Below are 9649 nucleotides of genomic sequence, written 5' to 3'. Positions count from 1 at the left end.
GAAGTTTAGGAACAGTAACAATATTGAAATAAATCTTCACATATAAAATATAAAAACTTGAAAATTACAAGATAAAAACTTTAAAATAACAATTGGAAGAGAAACAAGATTGGACAATGTGCCTGAGTTTACATCCAGGAAAGAGATCTCTAACCATATACAGTGAAAGGCCATTGTACAGAGGCTATTGCTCTACCCACGACTAGGGAACAATGGTTTGATTATGTAGTGTACTTCTCCTGAAAGAGCTGCTTACCATTGCTTAAAAAGCTCTATTACCCCTACCAAGAGGAAAGTAGCCACTGAACCATTACAGTACAGTGGTTAACTTCATGAGAGAATAATAATCGTTTGATAATTTCAGTGAAGCCAAGTATGAGGAAAGAGAAGAATGTGTAAGGGATAGGCCAAACTATTCTGTGTATGTGTCGGCAAAGATGAAACAAGCTGTAACCACAGAGAGGGATCCCATCTACAGTAGTACTGTCTAGCCAGTCAAAACACACAATAACTCTCTAGCGCATTATCTCAACGGGTGGCTTGTGCTCTGGCCACCAACTACTTGGCCCTCCTTGGTCATAGCTTTAGTGGGGAGGTAGCTCGGGCGTTGACCATATGTATATATATAGGCAGGGCATTATCCTGCTAGCTAGGGCATTGTCATTGTCTATTGTCTTTGATATCTAAAAAAAGGCCTTTAAATATTAAACCTATGACAATAACTTTATGCAAAGAACCTAATAAAATATGATGTGGTTTCACTTAACTGACCTTAATCAGAGCAATCACGAAATGGGATTGCCACGAAATAAACCCTTATTACTTTAACGCTCTTAAAAAAAAAAAAAAAAAAAAAAAAGAAAAAAAAAAAAAAGTGTTATTTTCCTATGTATTCTCAATTAAATTTTCGTAATGATCGACATCAACAGCTTAATTGCGACATGCAAGGTAATTTAATGATTGTTATCCATTAGATCTCGTAATTAATGTAATGCCTCTGCCTAAATTATCTTCCCCAGCCCTTTTATTCCTTAGAATTAATTTCCAGCTTATTAACTCTCATTAAGTTTTTTTCCTCGGTTTCTCTCTGATTTTTCTCAAGAGTGGGAACATTTTCCAAGGGCACAAAATTAAGCAAGAATTACCTTTTCGAGGATTCAATTACGAGCAGTTATTTCGTATATTAAGGAAATAAAGAGACAGGAAGCATCTAGAAGGAGGATATTGTTCGTAATGATAGTATTTTGTTTATTGTGTAGCAGAAGAGGCTGCGTTACCAAAACGAACCAACAACTATAACAGAGGAACTCTATACTTTAGACATCTTATTTTGTTAAGTTCATACCACAGATAACCATAATTACATTAACGTAGACCGTTTGCAGAAAAAGGTCACCTGGTTTTAGGTACATTTTTGCACTTTGAATTCTTGAATATGAGAAAATATTGTATAATATACTGTATATATCGTGATAGGTGTAAAATATTCTTAATGAATTAGTTAAACGATGGTATGCAATAATATATTCATTAAGCAAAACATTTTGCGTCTGAAAGGCTGCAGCTTGGTGATACCTTACTACTACTACTATTACTACTACTTCTACTACTTCTACTTCTACTACTACTATTACTACTATAATAAATAGTAGTAGTAGTAGTAGTAGTAGTAGTAGTAGTAGTAGTAGTAGTAGTGAATAAATTATACGATATACATCGGAGTAATAAACGTCAATTCGAGTTTTTCAACTCACTACATTCTGAGCTCTTTACTAGTTTTCCTGAGACCATAAGACATCAATGTATCCTGTGATATTCTCATGTCTCGAAGCTTCCTATTCAAACCTACTCATACTAGATAGCCTTCACATATCCGATAACATATCGTCTGCAAATGTAATTTTCTTTGATAAGAGATCCAGTTTCCAGGTTCCTCGCTGCTCTCTCCACAACACTGATTGTGGGCACTGTACCGCACGTGTTTCACACATGCTTGTATACTGTAACGGTACTTTCTTTTTATCGCATATCTCGCTCTACACCTCATTGTTAATGTTCATGAATTGTTTATTTTTTTTATTTGTATATACCTTTTGTACAAAAACTCGTTATCCGTTGAAATGAAGTTAGTTACATTCACCTTGCCTCTCAGTTACAACTTAACGGCTCTACGGCACAGCACACTACCAGAATCATAGATGCAAAGCGCTGCAATCTGTAGAATGTTCATTGTCATTAGCTACCTCCTACACAGACAGCAAAACTTGCATATTTTTTAGGGAACTTATCAAGCGAGAGGTCACAGACCGTCTCGTAAGCTATGAATGTTTGGTATACTAGTAATAAGGATTTCGCAAAACTAATGACTTTCACTTTTCCCAACTTACTGTAAATAGTAAAAAAATTAACCATCCATCGCCTAAGGGCATAATTATTTCAGTTCTTTACTTATTAATAGTACTCTAAGTAGTCATTCCACATACCTTTACTGTTCTTTAAGCCTATTTTGGTGTTCCACAAATTGAGAAACTATGAAACTTATACACTAAAAGATGCTAAAGCATTGACAGTTAAATTGGTCAGCCTATTTTATAAGAAATAAACATTGACTGTATAAAAACACACCGACACTTAAATATATTGAAAACTTCATCAGACTCTACTGTTTTGCTCTTTATCACCACGACTCTGTTGATAACATCGGCCAATAAAAACAGTTTTTCATTCCTTATACTGTTATCACACTTTTTTAAACATGTGCACTTATAGAGATATCTTGGCGTCAGCTCAACTAATCCAAAGTGCTTTTAAAACATATTTCACAAGAACCATGGAAAAGTTATTTATTAGAAAAAAATAATTTTACTCATGCAATTATAGCAACAGTTACTAATCGGCGATTTAGACGTTTACAATGAACAAATGAACTGAGAGGAAATACTCTTCTATTCTGACTCAACGGACATTAATATAGTTGTATTATTATTATTATTATTATTATTATTATTATTATTATTACATATCTATCTATTTATTTCTGAAGTAGACCCTCTCATAAACAAGATTTATTGAAAGTAATTGCTGCCTCAGTGGCATTAATTTTGTAATTAACTTTTTCTATTATTCTTATTATCTTATTCTCTTAATTGCTATAATCCCCCAGTAACTGGGATAGGGACATGTTATCATGAGGGAAGTGATGGAGCCCATGTCATTCACAATTCTTCTTTAATATATTACTAAACATAAAAAAGATAGAGAAAATCAGTATAAAGTTGGTATTTGTCGTAAAACACTATCACAACTTCGGTGTGCGCAAAGTTATGTTCACTTATGTACAAAAAATTCAATTTAATATTCGTTGATTCAAGTATGACAAACCATTCGACTCAACCGGTTTCGAGCAGTCAAAAGGTTTTCTGCTCTTTGTCAAGAGTAAACTGTAACAACAGGAAGTTGTTGTTGTTGGAGATTGCTGGGTGCTTACGGCCAGACACTTGCAGCCAATAGGAATTTGGTTGGGTTTTTTAGGGAGTAGGTGAATAGGTTGTGGCATGATTTGCAACTTTTATTTATAGGTGGTTTTTAGGATAGGATGTGGGTTAGGGATGATAATAAGCAAGGATTTCATTGCTTATTTTAGAGGCGCCCTGCCTCTTTTTGGAAGAGGAAGAAGGTGATGGAGGGGAGGAGGCATCCTCCCCAAGAGAGCCCACTGGGTCCTGTCGTTTAGTTGGAGAGAAAGAGGTACAGCAGTAAGTCCCGATGAGTAGAAGAGCTCGGGAAGGAACTAGAAAGGTTCAGTTTGAGATATTGGTATAGGAGAAGTAAAAAACTTCTTTAGTGGCCTAATCTTAAGTTATTAGAATGAGTAATAAATAGCATGAAGTTTCAGTTGAGTGTGAGAGAGCTGAAAAAGAGTTTGTTAGATGCTGTGAGTAGTCGAGAAAGCGTGGAATAAACATCCCTGCACCTGAAAGTACTAGAACAGAAATATAAGATAAAATTTAATTATCATTGGGGTCACTAAGACGTCTATGTGCTACTTGGTTGAGAGGGATTCCTTAACTTGAAAGATTAAAAGAGATTGCAAGTAAAAGAAGATTTAAAAGGAGGTAAACGGGATGCTTAGATTTCAAACTGGTGTTGTTGCTACGTTATCTCGGTGAAGGGTAGCTGCAGAGAAAGGCTGAGAATCTATCATCATTGGCAATTATGTGTTTAACAGTTGCTGTCGTAGGTACACGCTTATTGGGGTAAAATTACTGTCTTGAGTAGGCTTGTTTCTTGACACTGCGATAGGTAATGTTGCAGAGGTTCATATGCTGCTTGCACGCAGTAGCTGCATGGTCTTTCTAGTCTCTGCTGTGCTGCTGGGTCCTCGTCATTGTCATGATGATTTGCCAGTTGCACAGATACCCCAGTCGCATCACTAGTCTTTTGGATGTTGCAAAAGGCTGCCATTCAATTCTTGATAATTTTCAGTGTAGGTTGAAGTGTGATGCTTATTGTCTGGCACATTAGGGCAGATTTGTTTAGGTAATCGGCTTCAGCGTTGCCAGTGAGTCCGGTGTGACTTGGGATCCAATTCAGAGTTACTTGCCTGTTGTTGCCTTGGTGGGCTAAGGTTAAGTACTGTATTTCTGTGATAAGGTAGACATTTTCAGTAGGTTCTTTGTTGTTGAGGGCCAGAATGGCTCCTCTCGAATCTGTATGAATTGTTGTGTTTCCTTCTTGCAGATTGGCAGAGTGTTCTAGGGATCTGGCAATTGCATCTAGATCGGTTTGAAAGCCTCCAATTCTCTCTGTAGCCTGATGGAGACGCGACTGCAGCGGCTGCTATCCACCAGTATAGTAGATGCTGGGAGCTGAGGTGTTGCTGATTGCATTTTTGGCAGCCTCTGTGAGTTGCTGTGGTGTGCAGAGAGCTTTGTTTGCTGCTGGAAAGATAGTGAAGTTGTACTGTATGGGGTCCGGAGACCACGGGGCAGGAGTGCTGTGGTCATCATACATTTGTTGCCCCTTGGTCTTGTGGGCTTCAATTTGCATCTGCGTTCTATTAAGTGTGCCCAACAGTCTCTGTGCATGTGAATTTGGCGGGTCTATCAAAGAGCAGTCTCTGTCTGCAATGATTGACATGAATATGTTAATCCAGGTCCTGATGTCGATCCTGGCTGAAAGGAAAATTAGGTTAGTTTCGTCTCTTAACAAGCAGAGTCTGGTCCACATTGGAGAGCTACTGATGAGTCTCATGGCATTGTTCCGTACCACTTCTAATGATGCTTTTTGAGTTCCAGTCAGTGAGGGGAGCTTAGGTCCTGCATAGTTAATATGAGATCGAATTGCTTGAAATTAAAGATACTCTTTGTTTGAGGGAAGTCCTTCGTTTCATGGCTGGGAGAAGAATTTTTGTTTTCTCTCTCAGGTGGGTTACTTTGTTGGCCGGTGATAGAGCTTTGCTGATAATTAGTCCTAGATACATGAATTGACTCACCCATTCGATGGGTTCACCCATCACAGTGAAGTTCTGACGGTTGTGGGAGTTTTATGGCCATAGCTTTGGTCTTGTTAGTGTTGATCTTTAGGCCAAGGTCATTGCATTTACCCTGGTTCATGTCAAATGCCTTTTGGCTGGTTTTTCGTGTGTGCTTTATGTGGGCAGATGATGCATATGTCATTGGCGTATATGAAGATTTCTACTCCGTTTGGGAGGTCTAGAGTGGCTAGATTCTCTATGAGTAGGTTGAACAGATAGTGGCTTAGTATGCCCCTGTGTGACGTTCAATTTTCTAGGGGGATTAATTCTGAGGTTTTTCCTTGAAAAGTGACTCTGGCTTTTCGGTTCAGCGTGTAATTCCGAGTCCAGCCCAGTAGATGTCCTTTCACTCTTTTTTTCACCAAGTGGGGAGAGGATGGCTGGAGAGCTGGCTAGCTAAAATGCTTTCTCAAGATCGATAAAGAGGACAAAGTCTTTTTTTGTCGTTGATTGTTGTAAGAACATCGGTTATGCAGTCTTGAGTGCCTCTGGCTTTCCTGTAGGCATACAGGCGGTGATGTAGTGGGTATATTTTCCAGTGAAGTCTGTTAAGTACCATTCTTTCAGCTACTTTCTTGGTGCACCTGATTAAAGCTATGGGTTGGTAGGTGTCTGGATCTCTGGTTTTTGGTATGGGTTTTGCGTCCTGTTGGTTCCATGTTATTAGGTGGAGTCTCTGTGTGTGTTCTGTTAATTAAGTGCAAGTACACAGCCTTCGCGGGGCTTCCCATGTTCCTTAGCATACTGCATGGGATTAAATTGGCTCCGGGTCGGTGTACTTTCTGCCTTTTGCAAGTGCTGTGCTGAGTTCTTCCATGGTGTAGGGATTGTCGGTGTCATCTGTAATGTTGCAAGTGGCTTCTATAATGTTATTCCTGATTGGGAGCAGTGTTCTCGGCCCGTTTATAATTTGTAGAGGAAGATTTGAGCTTTTGGCTCGGTCGGCTAAGTTGCTAGAAATTCTATTTCCTTTTGTTAATGGGTCTGGGTAGGTGACTAGGCACCATGAATACCATTTGTCTATTTTTATTTCCAGTGTTACCTGGAAGAAATGTTTGGTTATTTCCACGAGTAGATCATGAAGTTCATCAGTTCTGTATCTTATGAAGAGCTCTCTGGTTCGGTGGATTCTTGCATTCATTTCATTGATGCGGCGTGTTTTGTTCCAGAATGCTTTTTCTGAGGCATGGATATACTGCCGGCATCATCTAGTTGCCTGTTGAAATCGAGTGATAGGGTGGAAATGTCATTGTGAAGGTTTTTTTTATGTATTCTTGAGCCTATTCTGTCATAACTGTCTCGAATCTTGCTAAGTTTGCAAGGTCTGGGTTCCACCTTTTCAGGGGAGAAGGAAGTTCAAGAACGGCATGTCTGGAAGGATTAGGTGTGGTTGGTTGTGGGAGGGGTGTGGTTGGTTGGAAGTTGGTGAGTTCAACGTGGCTGACAAAACTGTAGGTTGTAGTGGCAGTCTGCTCCCTGGAAGTCGGCGATGCGCTGCAGTGTTGCAAGACATCTGTCAAGCCAATCATGGTGGGTTCCTCGGCAGTTGGGGCACTTGGCAATGGTGTGGTGTCCGGCCTTGAACTTGGCAATGCAGTAGGCTGTAGAGTCCTGTCAGCTGCTGCAAACTGAACACACCTCTGGGTCTGTGCAGCGGCTCCTGTGGTGCTTAAACTTCTGAGCCTCTGACACCGGAATCTTCTGAGGGCTTCTCAGAAGTACTCCTCCGAGTAGAAGGTACCCCAGTGGGCAAAAGAGAGCTGTGGAGGTCGTGGTCCTTTGATGACTGCCTCCAGCTTGTAGGATCTCCTTTCAGCCTTCCCTTCACATCTCTTGGCTGAGAAAATGGAAAGGTGGTTTATCACAGGTTCAAGTGGCAGGTCAATGTCGTACACTATGATGATAGTCATCGGCTTGTCGGCTGGGTTGAGGGGTAGGACGTTGTCTTGCTGCTCCAGGAACTCCTTGGTTTGATGGTCCTGAGCTGATATGACAAGTTTTCCCCTCCGATTTGGACGAATTGTCATGTTCAGGTGAGGGTTCCTGGCTTCCATGGCGGCTATGGCAGCATAAGAGGTAGTTTTGGGGCCAGGAGTGAGCCTGAATCTGGCTGGATGGGTTGGGTGGGTTTACGTGCACTTAGTGGTCTGATGTGGAGGTGGTTGCTGGGCAGGATGAACGGTGGTATCCTGGCTGTTTTCTTCTTCTCCTTCTTCTTCTTCTTCTTCTTCTTCTGTTGCTGGTTCTTCTTTATCAAGGCGTTGTTCTGTCTCTTCTTAATTGTTCCTTTAGGTTTCAAGGACTGGTTCCATTTCTGGTTGCGTGGTCAAGTTTTTCTTCTTCCTATGGCTCGTCAAGGTGAGACATCTACGGTTTCTTATCCTTCCCTTCTCCACTCTGGCACAAGGGGAGTCGGTAGGGATGGGAGAAGAGCCCCTGACAGCCATCACAAACACACGATGGTAGCCTTCAGATTGTCTAACTTAACTGTTAAGAATTCTGTACTCTCAATAACACAATACCCAAAGAAAAGTTGTGTCAAAGGAGCAATTCTTAAACAAAATCCGAACTCGCTATCACTTGGAAAATCCACAGACAAAACACAGAAAATGTCAGTTATTATCATTATTATTATTATTATTATTATTATTATTATTATTATTATTATTATACAGTATATATATATATATATATATATATATATATATATATATATATATATATATATATATATATATATATATATATAGGTGTGTGTGTGTGAGTGTGCATGTGGGTGTGTTTATGTATATTCATATTATAATTAATATATATATATATATATATATATATATATATGTATGTATATATATATATATATATATATATATATATATATATGTATATATATATATATATATATATATATATATATATACATATATATATATATATATATATATATATATATATATATAATTATATATACACACACACACATATATATATATATATATATATATATATATATATATATATATATATATATATATATATATATATATATATAATCATATATACACACACACACATATATAAATATATATATATATATATATATATATATATATAATTATATATACACATATGTATATATATATATATATATATATATATATATATATATATATATATATATATATATATATATATATATATGCATGTGTGTGTATATGTGATATGTGTGTATATATGTGTGAATCTTAAAATGTTTGAAGATGTCTATACTGGTAGTACGGCAATCCTAAAACTATGCAAGGATATTGAGGGTATTCCAATTGAGAAAGGAGTTGGGCAAAGAGACGCCATCCCTCCTAAAGTACTCACAGCATGCCCTAAATAGGTTCCTATGCATTTTGATCGTGAAAAGTTGAAGATAATATTAATGGGAAATACCTTATCAACCTTAGATTTATATATGGCATACTGTACTTCTATTTACTGAATAGATGGAAAATTGCAAAAAATCATTGATGATTTGAATATAGAAAGCAAAAAGTACCACTGAAAATGAATGAGTAAACCTCAGGCAATGTTCAATTAAAATATAGAGTGACAACAAATAAGGGTTATTGACAAACCTATATAGTTTGTTGATAAATTTATATACTTGGGACAGACGGTGAGTGTTTCCCCAGGATACGAGACTAGAATTTAAAGAATGATAAGCATGGAATGGAAAACTTTTGGTAAACAAAAAGGGATTACCAAATCCAAGAAACACCGCATTTTCCTAAAAAGAAAAGTATTTAATCCAGTTGTTCTACCAGTATTGATTTATGCTTCAGGAAATTGGGGACTTACAAAAGCATTAAAACATAAGCTAGTCACAACTCAAACAGGTTTGGAAAAAATAATGATCGGATTAACAATGAGAGACAAAAGGAACAACAGGTCTACCACAGCAAATTAGGGTAGAGAAAATAGATGGAAGGGTGGCTGAGGTAAAACAATTGTCCGTATAGACTGTCATAGATAAACCATAAACGGATGGAATTAGAAGGACAGGTCCGAGGACTTTGTCCTGCTGTGGAGTATCAATGGGACTTCAAAGGACATAAAAGGAACAAAGAA

Source organism: Palaemon carinicauda, chromosome 9 (assembly GCF_036898095.1).
Source record: "Palaemon carinicauda isolate YSFRI2023 chromosome 9, ASM3689809v2, whole genome shotgun sequence".
In the NCBI taxonomy this organism is placed as follows: domain Eukaryota; kingdom Metazoa; phylum Arthropoda; class Malacostraca; order Decapoda; family Palaemonidae; genus Palaemon; species Palaemon carinicauda.
This window is presented reverse-complemented; position numbering follows the sequence as displayed.